This window comes from Lethenteron reissneri, unplaced genomic scaffold (genome assembly GCF_015708825.2).
Source record: "Lethenteron reissneri isolate LAM-NWPU_2019-01 unplaced genomic scaffold, ASM1570882v1 scaffold_1717, whole genome shotgun sequence".
Lineage (NCBI taxonomy): Eukaryota > Metazoa > Chordata > Hyperoartia > Petromyzontiformes > Petromyzontidae > Lethenteron > Lethenteron reissneri.
The window spans coordinates 21,188-40,945 of record NW_026891462.1 but is presented as its reverse complement, the minus strand read 5'-3'; the positions used below and the strand labels follow the sequence as shown (position 1 = coordinate 40,945).

The following is a 19,758-nucleotide window of genomic DNA, read 5'->3' as shown; positions in this document are numbered from 1 at the left end:
GCGGCTTCGTGGACCTAGTGGAGCAGATTCCAGGACCAGTTCAGATGACCGTCATTGGTTTTGACCGTGAGCGGAAATGTAACCTGGGTTCGTAGCGCCATGCACTGCCGCTCCCCCACACACAAATACACACACAAGTGTGTGGGCAAGCACGCCGAGATTGAAACTGCGAGTTCGCGTTTTAAGTTAATGTAAAAAATATATTTCAAAGAAAGCTGGTTCGTAAGTGCGGGTGTTTTGTAAGTTGGATATTCGTAAGTCGAGGACTGTCTGTCGCACAAGGGGCTTCTATTAGCAGTGTGTAGCTCTACAGAATATCACTGATGAGCACCAATTTATACGAAACTCTGACTCGAACCCAGGTCTCCTGTGCTTACCAACAAAGTCATTGAGATGAATACCAGGGCAGACGACTCAACCAATGGCTTTCTTTCCTCCTCACCTGCTCCCATCTCTCCCAGCATCCTACTTGCTGTGTTGCAGGGATGGAGAGGCCCAAACTGTTGCCGGTGCATGGAGTCCCCATGCTGGACTTTATAGCGAGGGACTGGAGCCTGGTGGAGTCATTTAAAGCCAGGCCCGGAGATGTCCTGATAGCAACTTACCCCAAGGCGGGTGAGTATTAACAGAAGCAGCAGCACCACCATCAGCATCACCACCACTCCATTATCATCATCACCACCCCTGCTGCCACCATATTCAATACCTTCATAATCATCACCACAATCGCGATGACCATCGTAATAATCTTCATCACCATCATCAGAATTAATACGATCATCATTATTATAATTACCACCACTGTCTTAATACGGTACTCATTATGCTAACACCTGCATCATAATCATCATCACCACCTCCACCTTCATCATAATGACCATCTTCATTACGACCACTGCTACCACCATTATCTTCATCACTATCATCACCACTACGACATTTATATAATCATCCTAACCACCACCGCCACCGCCACCTTTATCACCATCATTACCACTGCTTCGACACTCATAACCATGATAACCAACAATATTATCACCGCCACCTTCATCACCAACACCACCACCACCACCACTTCATCACCACTTCTACCATCGTCAACACCAACTGCCATTCGCCACGAAGTGGAGGTGACGTCACCATGGCGCTTGTGCCAGGCTATGTGCACGTTAAGGCCACGTGAAGTGTCGATTGCCCACTGGCAGGAGGTTACAGACCCAGCAGGTGCCGTGGGTTGGCTGACTGAGATGACTGGCCGATGCACCACCTGTGCCCCTTACTGTGCCAAGTTGATAGGGTTTAGTATTTGCTGGCACAAATACCCAGGTAGGTGATTACTTTTGTTGGTGCTGATGGTAAGGTCCTACTTCTTAGTGGCACGCTCCAATTCGAACAGCACACTACAACTCCTCCTCTTGGTGAGCCGCAATCACCAAATCATCGGCATACTTAACATGGTTGATCAATAGGGAGCTATTCATTGATCACCAAGACTACCACATTCATCATCAAACTCCCACCCTAACAACCACCACCTTAAATCACCACCACTGCTAACACCGTCACCATCATCACTACTACTGCGCGACATTCATAATGATCAAACCACCACCATCATCACCACTACACACACCTTCATCACCAACATTGCTTTCATCATCATCATCAACACACTACTACCAAATTCATAATTATTATGACCAACATCTTCATTACCACCATCTTCATTACCATCACTGCTACCATCATGATCAACATCACGACTCCCACATTCATAACACTATGTAACACAATTTTTGTTCATGGGTAGTAAGTGTTATTTCGTAATTGCTTATGCCTAAAAAGTATAGAAAATGGCTATTATTCCCCACAAACTTTGCTTTTGTGACCAGGACATTGATATTTTGAAATTTACCTATTTTCAATGGGAAAACGGGCAAATGTATGTCTTTTCGTTCACATAAAGTCAGAAAAAAAACATACAAATCACAATTAACTTGTGTTTACTAAGTAACACAAAAATTACTACAAAGATTTAGAAGTGAGTTGTTTTTCGAGATTAATTATTAGACTGTAAATCACTTTCACGAATCAGCCCCCAAATATAGTCTCCCAGCATGTTCTTGTTATACTGTCCTTGGTAGCGGCGTTCAAAATTCCAGTATATCCTGGTGGAAGTGCTCGACTGAGTACGCTCCCATGTTCTCCTTGAATGTATCAAGATGAGCATCAAGGATATGGACTTTGACAGACATCCTACAGCCCATTGTGCCGTAGTTCTTCATCAGTCTCAACCAGTTCCACGTAGTTTTTTACTTTTTGATTGCCCAGGAAACCACGAAGCACTGCGACAAAGCTGTTCCAAGCCGCTTTCTTCTTACTAGTGAGCTTCTTGGGGAATTCATTGCACTCCATGATCTTTTATATCTGTGGTCTGATGAAGACACTGGCTTTGACCTTTGCCTCAGACAATTTAGGGAAGAAGTCTTGAAGGTACTTGAAGGCTGCCGACTCCTTATCTACAGCTCTGACACATTGTTTCATAAGTCCAAATTTGATGTGCAGTGGTGATATCAGCACCTTCCGGTGGTCCACCAGTGGCTTCCACTTGATGTTGTTCCTCCCCCAGAGAACTCGGTCCGCTGTGGCCAGTCCCGCCTGTGGTAGTGCGCCTTGGTGTCTAAATCTTTGTAGTAATTTTTGTATTACTTTAGTAATAACATGTTAATTTTGATTCATATATTGTTTTTTCTGACTTCATGTGAACGAAAAGACACAAAATTGCCCGTTTACTCATTGAAAATAGGTACATTTCAAAATATCACTGTCCTGGTAACAAAAGCAAAGTTTGTGGGAAATAATAGCCATTTTCTGTACTTTTAGGCATAAGCAATTACGAAATTATACTTACTACCCAGGAACAAAATGATAAAAATGTATTACACAGTGTATTCATCACCACCTTCATCTTGGCCCCCCTCCCCCCACCCTCTAACTCTCTGAGGCACCACGTGGACCCAGGAGATCGTGGATCTGATTCAGAGCGGAGTGGACGTGGAACACTGCAAACGTGTCCCCGTGTACGAGAGGATCGTCTTCATGGAGTGGACGGGCATAAATTTCGTGATGCATCGCAAAGGTGATGGCAGCAGTGGACTCAAGTCAACTATTGAATGTTTTACTTTTACCAGGTGTAAGTCCCCAATTGAGCTACGCATCTCTTTTTCAGTTGCGACCTGACCCACAGAGACCCATACTCATAGAGACCCACAGAGACCTATACTCATAGAGACCCACAGAGACCCATACTCATAGAGACCCACAGCGACCCATATTCATAGATAACTGTACTCAAAGACTCACAGAGGCTCAGAGACTCATCCGCATAGACCCAATCTCATAGAGAGACACTCAGACACCCACAGACCCATACTGCGAGACCCATACTCATACAGACCCACAGAGACCCATGCTCATAGAGACCCACGGAGACCATACTCATAGAGACCCACGAGACCCCTACTCATAGAAAACCCGTACTCGGAGACTCACAGAGACCTAAAGACTCATTCTCATATACACAATCTCATAAAAAAACATACTCAGACCCACAGATCCATACTTAGTGACCCATACTCCTTGACCCATACTCATGGAGACCCACAGCGACCCACAGAAACCCATACTCATAGAGACCCACAGAGACCCATAATCATAGAGACCCAGAGACCCATACTCATAGATACCCACCGAGACCCCTACTCATAGAGACCCAGAGAGACCCATACTCATAGATACCCACAGAGACCCCTACTCATAGAGACCCACAGAGACCCATACTCATAGAAAACCGTACTCATAGACTCACATAGGCTCAGAGACTCATCCGCAAAGACCCACTGTCAAAGCTAAGCACTCAGACACCCACAGTCCCATACTGAGAGACCCATACTGCGAGACCCATGCTCATCTGAGACCCACAGCGACCCACAGAAACCCATACTCATAGAGACCCACAGAGACCCATAATCATAGAGACCCATACTAAAACTAAACTCTTTTTTTACTTTACTGGGTAAGGCCCCACTGAGCTATGCAGCTCATTTTCATCAATTTATTCAAAATAAACTTCTACTACATCATTACCACGTGGAAAATGATTGCAGTCAAAAGAAAGAGAATTGCTGATTCATAATAATGGTGCTTTTTGGGTAGATCACATAAATTTGTCGTTATTGATAATGCGTGGTCTTGGGTGGCACAATAGTTAGGAGATGTTAACTACCTCGCCTGGTATACACGAGCTGGTGGGTTCGATCCCGACCCTGACAATGCCCTGCTCTATATTTGCAGTTTTTATTTTCCCACTTCGTTGAGCTAACAATAATGATAGCCGTGCCGCTTTCAAAAATAACAATATACAGCTCAGTGGGGCTTTCCTGGTAATATAATAAAAGGTTTATCTTAGAATGACCTCTGTATATGGGTCTCTGTGCGAGTTTTCGGTAAGATGAAAAAGACTTAGTTTGTATTTGTTTAATTTTTAGGTGATTTGTTTACCTTTCTTAAACATTACACATGTAGTGTTTGTGAATTGTGTTTGTTCTTGTAACGTTTTGAACCCGTGCCCCTAGTGGACATCTGTGAAACAGAGCTTTAGAACTCATCGGATTCTTCTTCCTCCAGTTTCACCCCTCCACATTTAGAATGAACATCACGCGTTTAGAGTTATTCGGCTGCTGCTATAAATTTCCACGTGATAATGATGATGATAGTCCTCCACTTTGTTGAGCTATCATTTGTGATGACCAGGTCGCTTTTGAAATTAAAAGAGCCACTATATCGCAGCTCAGTGGGGGCCTTACATCTGGTAAAATAAATAAAAGTTTAGTTTAAATATGCTGATTGTGATTGTGATGTTACTGATCGCGTGGCTCCAGGAGTGGAGGTGCTGAATGATATGCCGTCTCCTCGCACGATTAAGACTCACCTGCCCTACCAGCTGATGCCTTCCTCATTTTGGGACAACGATTGCAAGGTGGACCACCATCACCATCATCACCACCATCACCATCATCACCACCATCACCACCATCACCACCATCACCACCACCACACTTAGTCTCTTGCTTGATTTTGCAGGCTCACCTTCATTGGCATCACTATTATGCTTTTGGTTAGCCAGGTCACCTCCGTGTATATTGTTGGTTCAAGTCTATCGAGATAAATCGAGGCGATTCAATAGGGTTGGTCTCTCTTTAATGTTTAGACAAGCCACCCTGCCAGTTTTCACGCAGTAGTGGATCTCGAGAACACCTCGGTGGTGCACTTAAAATGTGTTACAGGAGGACCCCTTCATCAGAACACTCACACCTAAGCCTACGTGTTCTAGAACACATTCAAACACCCTTATGGCACTTCAAGTCTTTGATGGCGTTTTCCACCCGCTTTGGGCTGCATTCACAAGCAACCTGAATCCAGGGTGAAACTCGAACCCGCGGGTCGTGGACCACCACATTGATGGAATCTCGTCTTCCACCTGTTCCAAACACAATATTCCAACTTACTGCACATATTTATAATTGTAATAACTCTGTGCACGTAGTTTTATCTCTCCTCCCTGCCTCCCAGAAAACTGCTTTTCCACAACCCCCTTCCCCTATACAGGTGGACCATAGCCTCCCAATTATTTTTCTCTTGGGAGTTATTTGTACCACGTGACAACTTCCATCATCACCACCATCATCACCACCATCACCAATAGCAATAACCGCCGAACGCCACTAAGTGACGGTGACGTCACCACGGCGACTGTTCCAGACCTGGTGCACTATGAGACCACGTGACTTGTCGAAGGCTCGCTGACCGGAGGTGATGGGACAGACCCAGTAGGTGCCATGGGTTGACTGACTGAGATGACCAGCAAATGCATCAGCTTTGCACCCTATTGTGTCAACTTGCAGCGTTTTAGCGGCTCGGTGCTCCACCCGTTGTTGTGAGCGTCGCTCTGCTGACCTCAGTTGTTGTTAGAGGATTACTGCATCCAACTACCCCGGAGCGTCTGCTCCATAGAGGCGGATCTTGACACTGCTGGTACCAGTCTTCTGTAATTCTACTCGGCTCCATATCCTCCCGTTTTGCATCAGTCCATCTCTCCACCAGCCCGTGTCATGCCCGTTGTTCACCCTCTATGCATCCAAATAGAAGCTGCTTGGGCCTGTGGTATCTGGGCATGCGGGCTACGTAACCCAGCCGACGCAGCCTTGCCTGCCAGAGGAGCTCACTGATGGGAATGTGTCCAGATCTTTCAAGGATTTGTGAGCTTCTCACACAATCCAGCCTGATTAAACCCAGGATGGATCGCAGGTAGAACAGCCTGAATGGTTTTAACTGGCACAGATGTTCCATTAAGGGGTCCACGTTTCACATGCATAGAGAAGAGCATGATTGTGGCCGAGAAGACCTGAACCTTCGTGTGGAATGACAGACCAGGTAGCTTCTACACAGCATTACACAGCCGATTAAATATAAAGCCACCCAACTTATTCAGAGGGAGAACCCTGCTGTCAAACCGGAGCTGGTCTATAGCACACATTCCCAGGTATGGGAAACGTTTCACTCTCTCCACAACTGCTCCATCACCAATGGCGAGTTGAGGTGGTGGAGTATTTGATGTCACAAAACCTAGGCTGGTGCTATGTTTTTGTGGGGATGATGGTAAAGGCTATACTTAGTGACACGCTTCAGGTTCAGCAGGAGCACCTCCAACTCCTCCTCTGGGTGAACAACAATCACCAAATCATCAGCATACGTAACATAATTAACCAATAGGGAGCCATCCCTCGGCCGCACGCAGGCATCGATCAACATTCCGTTGTATCTGTGCCAGATGTAAATTCCTCAGGTATAGCCACGGAAATCTTCTCGATCTACGTGTAGCTTCACTCGTGCCTGTCCATCATTATGAAGACCCTTAATTATCATGAGCAATCATTAACAGCCCAGAGGCCTGTCCTGGTGAAGGTATCATAGGCCTTGACCAGTCAATAAAGCAGATATGTCTTGCTGCAATTTCCTACACCTCTGCTGTAGCAGACGGACAGAGAATATGGCGTCCGTGCAGGACCGCCCAGGTCTGAATCCACATTGTGGCTCCGCAAGCCTCTCCTCAGAATGCCTGGCAAGGCGATGTTGAATAATGCTTGCCAGGACATTTCCCGGCACACTGAGAAGAGAGATGCCCCAAAAGTTGTTACACCAGGGCATCCATCCAATCCTGCAAACCCGTCCTGTGGTCTAGACAGTTGTGATGATGTCATGTAGGGCAGTCTGCACAAAAATGGCACCCCCCCTTAGCATTTCTCTTGGGAGATCGTTTCTGCATGACGCGTTTCCTGGTATCAAACTTCGGATCTCCCCTCGCACTTTCTCCACAGATGGCACCTCAGCCAACCATTCAGAAGGGGTAGCTGCATCTGCCAATATTTGAGGCATTGCAACCCTAGCAAGGTCATCCCCACCTTGCCCAACGATGTTGTCTGGGCTGAGGGAATTACTCTCTCCACCAAGACTTCACAAAAATTATATGCAAGCCTGTGAGATCACAGTTATTTCCCTTAAAGATGGTTATAGATGCTGTGCTGCAAGTTAATTTATTGATGTAATGATATAGCGATTTGTAATTACAGGATACTGAGGCAGATTTAATTTCCTCAGCAACCCACACCCACCATTAATATTGACAATGCTGCACGGTTTTCCAAACCTTCAAGTAAAGGCCGTTGTAAGCCTCCTCATTCTCCAATGTTGGATGTTGCAGACGATGGTCAATGAGCAGATCAGCTCCACGATAGGTCCTGGTGTCAAGGACATGGACCTGCATCTGCTGAGCAGTAATTATATAGTCCAGCAGATGTACTTGCTTGGACCTAGCGTGCATCCATAATGTTGCGTGGATGTGCCGATGCCGGAACAGCGTGTTCGTAATTACAAGCCCATGGGCTGCACAAAAGTCTAGCAGCCTAGTACCGTTATTATTGAGGTTATCTGGCTCATGCCTTCCGGTCACTTAAACCCAGGTGTCTGCGCCAGGACCCACTCGGCATTAAAGTCAGCAAATAGGATGACTCTATCCTAGGGGGCCAATCTAGCTCGTTCCTGGTACAGGAGGTTATAGAAGGCGTTTGACTCATCGGCCTTGTCTGCATCCCTCCACTGAATTCTAATAATATCTCACCATTTGGGTTCAGATCAAGGGACGGGGGGCATTCCTCCCAATCATGCCTCTCTAGGTATCTCCATCATTTCTCACGTGGGGATTGAAGTCGTCCAGTAGGCCTATGGAGTCGGTAGGTCACTCTGTCGAGCACTGCACCCACCATCTCCAAGAAGGCCGAATACTCTGAACTGCGGTTTGGTGAATAAGCACAGACAACAGTCAAAGTTTTCATTTCTTTAACCCGAAGTCCCATTGAGGCGACGCTCTCATCCACTGGGACGAACTCCAACTGAATGGCACCCAGCCGGGGGCTTGTGAGTATCCCCATACCTGCCCGGGGCCTCTCACCAGGGGTTACTCCGGAAAAGTGTTACGTGGGTCCCCCAGCCACCAGGCACTTGCTGGTGAGCATCATCCCCAGGCCTGGTTTTAGGGGAATGTCCATGTATACCTTGTCCGGCGAGGTTCTCCAATTTTTTTTATTTCTGAACCATTCAAAGGAGTTTTTTTCGGACCTATATTTGTCTGAAACCTCCCCCCAGATCTCTTCGCCAAGGGAAACTTTACCAGGAGTACACGACTCCAGGCGACATCGCTCTGAGGGTCATTGGAACACACAAACGCCACCAGCAGTAGGAGGTCACGATCCTTCACTGGGGGCGGGGCGAGGGCTTGCCTGGTAAAAAAGAAAATGCAGTTTTAGTTTAGTGTCTCCCTGTGCCACTCTCCCCAACCCCTACATCTGCTGTCTCCTCCCCAGGTGATCTACATCGCACGTAACGCCAAGGACAACGCCGTATCCGCCTTCCACTTTAACCGAATGAACAAGTTGCATCCGGAGCCCGGCACCTGGGAGGAATACCTGCATCGTTTCATGACCGGCAATGGTGAAGGCACCTAGGTTATTGCAACCACTTTTATACCGGTAGTGAGGAACCAAATTCATTTCACGTGGCCTGCAACTTAATTTCAACATGAACACACATAGGTACAAAGACAAAGATTCCCTGTTTAGCCTTAACAAACCGTTATGGCAAGTGCTGTTAGCGAGCACCCTATAGAAGCCGGCACAACACAAGAATGGGTGGGTGGCCAGCACCACGCCCGACCGCCTTTGTTTCCCTAGTGACGAAGATTACATACCGCACCAGGTACTCATTTGAGGCTGAGTTGACCTCGGAGAGGCCCAAGACCAGTTCAGATAATCGTTACTGGTGTTGGCCGTGAGGGGAAGTAGAAACATTGCAATCACGATTAATTTGCTTAAAAGTTGAAAACTCAGTAAAAAAGAAAAATTAGTCTGCAAGAGAGCTGTTTCCACTGCTAATATAGAAAACATAATGGAAACAAAGCCCAGCGGAGGTCTAAACGCTCATAAATGGGCATCACTCATTTTCTGTGGGCAGGGCTCAGTCTCCACTTACGAGCGCTTGGATTGGCCGAAATTGGCGCCCGCTTGCACAACTGCATACGTAACATATACCTTTCAATAAACATTTTAACGTTGGTAGAAACCATGGGGGTTCTATGCGAGGGCGATACATTAATCTCAAAAACCGTTAACGGATGTCACACTATTAACCGAGGGACTACTGGACAAGTCAAATGCTTTAGAGTCCTGACCAGCCACGTGACCTAGACGTGCCAACACGGTCGCTCCACCTCCTCCTTCCCACAGTGTGCTGGGGCTCGTGGTATGATCATGTGACCGATTGGTGGAACATGAGGGAGCGACACGGATTCTCTACCTCTTCTTCGAGGACATGAAGGAAGTAAGGTCGCAGAGCAGTCGAGGACATAAGTAGCACGGCTCTCAAACTATAAAACGACTTTTAGAAATATTGATTCTTATCCAAATAAAACATTCAGAGGTCTGAGCGGGAGGGAATTGTTTCGTGGGCTGAACTTGGCTGACATCACAAGCATGAGTTGATGCATGTGTTTATTATGTACACAGTACATAATTAATTCATACTCACAACCGAGTTCGATTTCTGCTCATGGCCAACACCGGTGACGATTAGCTGAACCGGTTCTGGGCTACCCCTATGTCTACTCGGCCTCAAAATGGGTACCTGGCGCAGTGTGTAGTAAACATTGCTACTTGGGGAGACAAAGGCGGGCAGGTGTGGTGCTGTTCACACCCCCTCGTGAGCCGTACCAGCCTTCATAGGTGCTACTCGCTAACAGCCAATTGCCCCAACATTCTGTTAACCCTCTACAGGGGATGTTTGTCTTTGCTTTTGTATTGTGAGCAGGCCCGGACTGGCGTTAGGGCAGCAGTCCATAGGGCAAATGCCCTGGTGAGGCCGGTCAAGTATGATTAAAGTAAAACAATTAAATTTTCTTATTAAAATATTTAAGTTTAACACATAGGCTTTCGCGACCAATTATAATCATAATAGAGTTTTTTTTTGGGTTAGATCGCGTAATGACGTCGTTCTGCTCTGTCTAAGACCAGAAGCAGGTGGATGGCTTCACTATTCTGGAAAATCACCCGATGATGCTGGTTGATGGTATTACCAGCAAAACGCCGTACTCAAATCGTAAATGTTGTGGATTCACTCTTCAACGCACCAGTGGGCTGAAGTAGTAACTATTTGGCGTTTTGTTTACGTGACAAATCCCTTACTGATTGGCCATGTCGGTTGGTGGAGGCTGTAGACACATTTATACTTACACGATCTAACCGGAAAAAAAACTATATTATGAAAATATTTTAAGTACCTCTAATGTTTATTTACGCTCTCAGTTGGCGAGTAAGACCCCGGTAGTATTCGGCATCCACAATTACTTTTCCTCACAGGTGCCCCCACCCATTAGTTATTTTGGACCCATTTTTAAATTGTACTAATGAGGATCGCCATGAACAATTTGGGGCCTGCTGTGTTTCTTTACAAAAAGCCTGAGAATCCGATTTGTTTAGTCCCACAGCCTCGTTACTGATTGTGAGAATAATTCTCCCCCCACTCCCCCTTTCCTCCATTGTGTGTGCTGAGGACCCCATGCGTGAGGTGTCCCGCATTGCTCGCTTTCTGGAGCGGCCACTGTCCGAGCAGCAGCTGCGTGAGGTGGTGAAGCTCACCTCCTTCCCTGTGATGCGTGACAACCCCATGACGAATTACAGCACCTTGCCCACCGACTTCTTGAACCACTCCGTGTCGCCCTTCATGCGCAAGGGTAAAATCTTAACGTTTTTGAATGTTCAGTCGGACACACGGTGATTTTGATGAAGGTGGTGGTAGGATGGGGATGATCTTCATACCAGCGGTGTCAGGATCGGCCTCTGTGGAGCAGGATGCTCGTGAAGGCCACTCCTGGGTAGTTGCAGGCAGTCACCCTCCAGCAACAATGGAGGGCAGAGTAGCGTGGCTCATTGCAAGGAGCGGAGCACCGGGGGGATAAATTGGCATCGTAGGGGGCACAGGTGGTGCATCTGCCAGTCATTTCAGTCAGTCAACTTATGGCACCTGGGTCTGTCCCGTGACCTCTTCCAAGCTGAGTTTCAACACTTCACATGGATTTAAAGTGCACATAGCCTGACACAAGCATCTGAGTGACATCACCATAATTTAGGAGAGAATGGTGGTAGTTGATGATGATATTAAGACAACCCCAACGAAAAATTACAGCACCATACCTCGGCCAACCGAGTTCGATTCCCACTCACGGCCAACACCGGTGATGATTCTCTGAACCGGCCAGGGCCTCCTCTAGGTTGACTTAGCCTTGATTTACCGAGTGCAGTGTAAACATCGCCTATGGGGAGGTAAAGGCAGTCGATCATGGTGCTGACCACCCACGCCCTCGTCCGCCTTCATAGGTGCTCATTAACAGAACTTGCCCCAACATTTTATGAAATCTATATGGGGGGTCTTTGTTTTGTCTGTGCAGGGGATGTGGGTGACTGGAGGAATCACTTCTCTGCTGCTCAGCTGGAGGCCTTTGAGCAGGACTACAAAAGAAAATGGCCACCACTGACCTGCGCCTGAGGGACAGCCTGCCCTGAAGGCCCGCATCTCTCCCTCTGCTCCTGAATGTATCCATTGACTGATTTGGGTTAAAGTAATGATATAATAATACTAATTTCACGTAATATAGCATCGTTCATGTTGATTTCATCCCACAACGCTGTAAAATAATTATATTCATAATCGCATTTATGGCTAAATCCTATTTAAACTAATTATTAAGTAAAGGAAAAAGACTCAGAAAATAAATAATTAGGGTTGCCGCTCTCTGAGTCATTAATAAAATCAGAACACGTCATGGGAGAAGGCAATCTCACAATTCCAAAAGGGGTGAGAAATGCAAGTAAATACCTTTTTTGAGCAGCGTAATATTATTAACATGCAATTGACTCCCAATTTGATCATCGATTATCTGGATGAAAACAGCATGTTATGTAAGAATGTGCAAAAATTCGCTATTTTAAGTAATGATTAGTAGTGATTATTTGGCGTATTTTTTAATCTGGTGCCCCCTTCCCCCCAAGCTGTATGTGACCTTTAACTTCCCTGGGAAGAATTACAGATTTCCTTGGACAGATACCTCAACAAAACTAGAGTGGCAACTCTAGTTTTTCACTGGACAATCTGAATTTGATCCATACGTTTACATTTTTATATTGATTTGATTTTCTTTGATTTGGTGTGCACCTGGTTTAATCTGTGATCGTTTGAGCTGGCTTTTTTCATCTACTCTTGATTCATCTGGGTATGATCTGGACTTTGTTCATTTGTATCTGTTACATCTCGGAAAACACACAGATTTAAATAATGTGGCTTCACTCAACTCACCTGTGCAGCGTTCATATTCAGACGATACTCACTTTGGTTGCTACGAGACAGGATAGCACGAGTTCACTATCTGGTGGTGAAGCATAAAAGCTGATTGAGTGAAAAGTCATCGCATAGTGATGTCAAATTCAGTCACGAATTCTGATTTGTTCTTGTAAAAAGCTTTATTAGTCATAATCAAATCACCAGTTTGGAGCGTACAAATAATATAATTTATAAACGTGATAATCACTTTTCGATTTAAGAGAATTATTTATTATGTTTTATTTTTATTATTTTATTATTTCCCTTCTACGTGACTTTACCGAAAGAACCAAGAAGGTGATAATCACTATCAAGTTGTGCGTGGCTACAAAAAGTTGCGTTTTAAGGGTTAATTAATATGTACCACCAACCACGAAATTAGCGATACAAATATTCAACGAAGTAGTGCTTTTAGTCAAAAAGACTGAGTGAGACGCAAATCATCAAACGTGATGATGACTAAGACTACTGTCCACAAAGAGAAATACAAAGATCCTCCATATCGCCTTGAAAGAATGTTGGGGCAAGTACCATTAGCGAGTCGCACCAATGAAGGCCGGAACAGCACACGAGGGGGTGGGTGGGTGGCAAGCACCACGCCCGGCTGCTTTGGTCTCCCCAGTGGCGATGTTAACACATTGCACCAGATACTCATTTGGGGCTGAGTCGACAAAGGGGAGGCCTATAACCGGTTCAGATAATGTTGTTTTCCATGAGCAGGAATCAAAATCAGTTCGCCAGGTTCGTAGCGCAGCATGCAAACCACTGCACTACCGCTCCCCACTACTACTGCCAACACCATCATCATCAAAACATCGTCACCACTACAATATCACTACCACTCCTACCATCATCATCTTTACTATCACTAACATTAACACTAGCATCACCAACATCATTTCCATGTACGTACTGGTGGAATTTTTACCTGGTATAGATACAATGGGAGGCTCATGGATCCCTCTGCATGAGTATATTGGTCTCTGTGTGAGTCTATGGGTCTCTGTGTGAGTCTATGGTTCTCTGTGTAACTGTATGGGTCTTTATGTAAGTCTATGGGTTTCTGTTTGATTTTATGGGATTCCATTTGATTCTATAGATCTCTGCGTGAGAATATGCGCATTGGTGTGATTCTATGGGTCTCTGTGAATGTTGAACTTTTGTTGCACCGTGCGTAAACAACTGTGCTTATCGAAGGTGCGGGGCAAATGACAACAAACTAAACACAAAAAGATGTTATAAATAGATGAGTTTGTCAATCTAGATTATTTAAGTGCATAGCTCAAATGTATTTCTAATATCGGAAGGATATGTTCTAGACGGTCACAGGAGTGCATCTGAAAACGCTCGGTGCAGTGACCACCTTTGTTCGATAACCTAGCCAAAAGCCGCTGCTTATGCAAGGATATCCAGAGTTTGCTTAATGATTTATGCTCCTTGACGAGATTAGCAAGGTGTTGTGGTTATTTGTGGCAAGTACTTTGTGCGTGTGTAACAAGTGCGACCTTCACAACACAACAACCGCCATTTGCCACTAAGTGCCAGGCTATATACAGTGAGGGAAAAAAGTATTTGATCCCCTGCTGATTTTGTACGTTTGCCCACTGACAAAGAAATTGATCAGTCTATAATCTTAATGATAGGACTATTTGAACAGTGAGAGACAGAATAACAACAACAAAAATCCAGAAAAAAGCATCTCAAAAATGTTATAAATTGATTTGCATTTTAATGACGGAAATAAGTATTTGACCTTCTCTCAATCAGAAAGATTTCTGGCTCTCAGGTGTCTTTTATACAGGTAACGAGCTGAGATTAGGAGCACACTCTTAAAGGAAGTGCTCCTAATCTCAGCTTGTTACCTGTATAAAAGACCTGTTCACAGAAGCAATCAATCAATCAGATTCCAATTTCTCCACCATGGCCAAGACCAAAGAGCTCTCCAATGATGTCAGGGACAAGATTGTAGACCTGCACAAGGCTGGAATGGGCCACAAGACCATCGCCAAGCAGCTTGGTGAGAAGGTGACAACAGTTGGTGCGATTATTCGCAAATGGAAGAAACACAAGAACTGTCAATCTCCCTCGGCCTGGGGCTTCATGCAAGATCTCACCTCGTGGAGTTGCAATGATCATGAGAACGGTGAGGAATCAGCCCAGAACTACACGGAAGGATCTTGTCAATGATTTCAAGGCAGCTGTGACCATAGTCACCAAGAAAACAGTTGGTAACACACTACGCCGTAAAGGACTGAAATCCTGCAGCGCCCACAAGGTCCCCCTGCTCAAGAAATCACATATACATGCCCGTCTGAAGTTTGCCCATGAACATCTGAATGATTCAGAGGACAACTGAGTGAAAGTGCTGTGGTCAGATGAGACCCAAATGGAGCTCTTTGGCATCAACTCAATTCGCCGTGTTTGGAGGAGGAGGAATGCTGCCTATGACCCCAAGAAACATCATCCCCACCGTCAAACATGGAGGTGAAAATGCTTTGGGGGTGTTTTTCTGCTAAGAGGACAGGACAACTTCACCGCATCAAAGGGAACGTGGACGGGGCCATTACCGTTCAAATCTTGGGTTGAGAACCTTCTTCCCTCAGCCAGGGCATTTAAAAAGGGTCGTGGATGGGTATTCCAGCATGACAATGACCCAAAACACACGGCCAAGGCAACAGAGGAGTGGCTCAAGAAGAAGCACATTAAGGTCCTGGAGTGGCCTAGCCAGTCTCCAGACCTTAATCTCATAGAAAATCTGTGGAGGGAGCTGAAGATTCGAGATGCCAAACGTCAGCCTCGAAACCTTAATGACTTGGAGAAGATCTGCAAAGAGGAGTAGGACAAAATCCTTCCTGAGATGTGTGCAAACCTGGTGGCCAACTACAAGAAATGTCTGACCTCTGTGATTGCCAACAAGGGTTTTGCCACCAAGTACTAAGTCATGTTTTGCAGAGGGGTCAAATACTTATATCCCTCATCAAAATGCAAATCAATTTATAACATTTTTGACATGCGTTTTTCTGCATTTTGTTGTTGTTATTCTGTCTCTCACTGTTCAAAATAAACCTACCATTAAAATTATAGACTGATCATTTCTTTGTCAGTGGGCAAACGTACAAAATCAGCAGGGGATCAAATACTTATTTCCCTCACTGTACACGTTAAGGCCACGTGATGTATCAAAGGCCCGCCGACAGGAGGTCACGGGATAGACCCAGGTTCCATGGGTTGACCGACTGAGATAGATGGCCGCTGCAACAACTGTGCCCCCCTACTGTGTCAACAGCTGTGACAAGTGCGCGCGCGTGTGTTTTTGTAACAGCATTGTTTGGCTATAGCGAGTTGGCAGGAGTGCATGAGCACGAATATACAAAAACACTCAACACATTTGTCATGAACTACTGTCTAGGGCCATCGCCCGATGCTTAACTCCTCACAAGGCTGTGCGACTCACGAGCGAGCATGGGATGGCACACGAGGTCACGCGGCTTCACGGTGGACGCAGTCAACAGGGAGGAGGAAACCCCCACAGCCAATGGGGCATCCCCCTCGCAGTCCCAGCGGTCGCGACATGATGACGTCGACACCTGAGGTCACCCCCCCCCCTCTCTTTAATTGCGTCATCCACCCGCTTGTTGCCCAGTAGCGTCCTTCTCGAGCCTCCTCCACAGAAGCTGATCTAGAAACCGCTGGTACCAGTCATCGGGAAGTCCACTCAGCTCCACATCCTCCTGTACCACATCATTCCATCTCTTCTCTGGCCTGTGCTGCAACCCCACTATCTAGCCAAATAAAAGTTGTTTCGGCATGCAGTCGCTGGGCATGCGGGATACATGACCCAGCCAACGCAGGCTTCCCTGCCGGAGATCACCAATGGGACTTTGTCAAAATTTTTCAAGGATTTGTGAGCTCCTCACACAATCCAGCCTAGTTAAACACAGGATGATTCGTAAATGTTTCTGACCGGTGAACAGGTAGTTTCTACACAGCGTTACGCAGGCGATGAAAAGATAATGCCACTTGACTGATTCGGAGAGAGACCTCTGCTGTCAAACCAGAGCTGATCATGACCACACTGCCCAGATATGGAAAACTCTCCACCCTCTCCACAACTGCCCCATCACCAATGGGGAGTTGAGGGGGTGGAGTATGTGATGGAAAAAATGACCCATACACGCGCTTAGTTTTGGTGGGTCCAGCAGCAGTGATCCAACAACACATCCAACTCCTCCTCTGAGTGAGCAGCAATCACCAATTCATTAACATATGTAACATGTTCTTGGTTCTTTCGGTAAAGTCATCACGTAGAAGGGAAATAATAAGATAATAAAAATAAAACATAATAAAATACAATTCTCACGACGTTTCGGCCACAACGCAAGCAGCCGTCCTCAGGTGAAGAACAGGTCTGTCGGAAAGACAGCGTCTGAATGAACACCACCATGCTTGGCAGCATAAATTTAAGCTGGGTTAGGGGAGGAAGGGCGCCTTGACAAAGGAATTTGCATATCACCAGATGAATTTAGCATATTTATGGAATGCAGATATGGGATTAGTCACTACTTGTGGAATGTGTAGGAGGTGGGGGGGTCTCAAAGTCATATTACGCCCGCGCATTATGTAGGATTAGCAGCAACAAAGGGAGGAGGTAGGGTTAGCAGTGATAAAGGAAAGGAATTTTAATAGTAAGGAGCTGCAGCAGCCAAACCACCACGTAAAAAACTAAAATATAAACTACATCAATATCATCAATATACTAAATATACTCTCCAATAAGCTGAGCTACTAACAGTAAGTCATACATTACAATTCCATGTTGCAAAAAATAGAATATGCCTCCAGCTAAACTTTTCCTTATTCACACGGATCTACCCCGTACTATATACTGTCATAGACAAACCCATAATTTAATTATATACTGCATTACTATATACCTTAGACTATACATTGTAATATTAGACTATGTATTTTCTACCCACCCTCCTGTATACCACACTGCTTTATATTCACTATAAAATTGCAATACTATGTATTACCTTATTAATTATATTAAACATTACACTTTTATACTATTATTATTATACAATCTTCTAAACCCTAAACCATTGCCCGTCGCGTGAAAGGTACTAAGAGGAAGCAACGAAATATGTCAATGGGAGAGTGGTGAAAGGGGACTTGCAGCAGAGCAAAGACTCCATTCCCTGCGGAGAATACAAAAGATATATAGTCAATGCCAGTGAGTGGACTGCGGTCTGAAAGTCACCGTAAACGTGACTCCCTGCTGTTTGCCCACCGAGCCAATAACGTTTGAATGGATGCGTTCCCTTACGTCATCAGCGGTCGAATTGACACAGAGTTCCATCACTGGTGTTAGAAACGCAATGTGGCGTTTCATTATGGGTGTTGGAACTGATCTGTTTAGATGGATCACTTGCGTTAGAATGGATGTCTTTCATTTTGGCATATGTCGGTAAACCACTGGCGTTAGAATTCCACCATTTATTCAAGTTACAATAAAGGTGTTTGAGCACCCTTTTTTATGGGCGTAAGAATTGCCCTGTGTTACGTTGTGACTGTCATAATTGATGCCATTGGCGTTAGATTTTCTGCCTGCAGATACACTGATGGCATTCATATGCACGCATTTTATCCCAGGGCATTAGAACTGCCCTGCGCAACAGTATCATTGGCGTTAGAACTCCGCTGTTCAACAGAGTTGGTGGCGTTAGAGCCCAGATCGTTGGTGAGATTGCTTCTGGCCACCCAGACATGGTGAGCGTTGGAACCTCGCTTTTCAGCCGAGCCAGTTGCGTTAGAACGGACGTCTTCCCTCTTGTCACTGGCGGTGACATGTGGAATTATCACACTCGCATTAGACCTGGTGTGTGTGGTTAAACCACTGGCGTTAGAACTTTCCTGTGTAGCCAATCCACTAGTGGCAGAACTTCCCTGTGTCGTCAGTCGTTAGCGTTAGAATTCCCATTTTCAGAATATCATTTGGCATTCTGAATACTCCTTGCTCTGCGACTCTGTGCTCTGACCGCTCATAGTGGTGGAACGAGGAGCAGCAGAAGGAGGAGGTGGGTATGGTGGAGGTTAAGAAATGCTCTCTAGAGAGAGGGTGGAGAGGGGATAGAGAGATGGTGGATAGAGGGGGAGGGTGGAGAGAGAGGGCGGAGAGAGAGATAGAGGATGAGAGAGAGATGGTGGTTACTGACTTTTAAATCACTTTTATTTTGCCACCAGTAGCAACAGCACTGGGGGCGATTTCGATACGAAATACACAGTCGCTATGAACAAATAACACAAAAACAATAGAAACACGCGCTGTGGCACTGGATTCACCGCGCACAACACAAAAAGTCACGTGGTGGTGGTCATCGCGCACGTCACGCCGACGAGCGAGCACTTCAGAAGATGAACATGAGGGTGCCGTCCACGCTGGTACAGAGGACTTTTCCGTACCCCCCCCCCCCCCCAGCGTTCGACGAAGACACGCATGTCACCGGAATGTGTGGGCTATGCGTGGTCTAGCTGGAGCCGCGCCTTGAGCAGGCCCCTGAACACTGGAAGCACAGAGCAGCCGTCAGTGTCACCTTGCAGCATCTTTTTTCTCGTCCTGTACACCGCCATCTTTGCTTGAGTTCAGACGAAGTTGGCGAGGTCATGGCGCTTGCTAGCCAGGTAAGGCAGGGGTCGGGAACCTTTTTGACTGGG

At 45.9% G+C, this 19,758-nt stretch overlaps 1 pseudogene; it reads left to right on the top strand.

Annotated features, from left to right (window-relative positions):
• The first annotated feature begins 484 nt into the window (after positions 1-484).
• On the top strand, positions 485-12,227 carry LOC133339262 (sulfotransferase 1 family member D1-like; annotated as a pseudogene).
• The last annotated feature ends 7,531 nt before the right edge of the window (positions 12,228-19,758 follow it).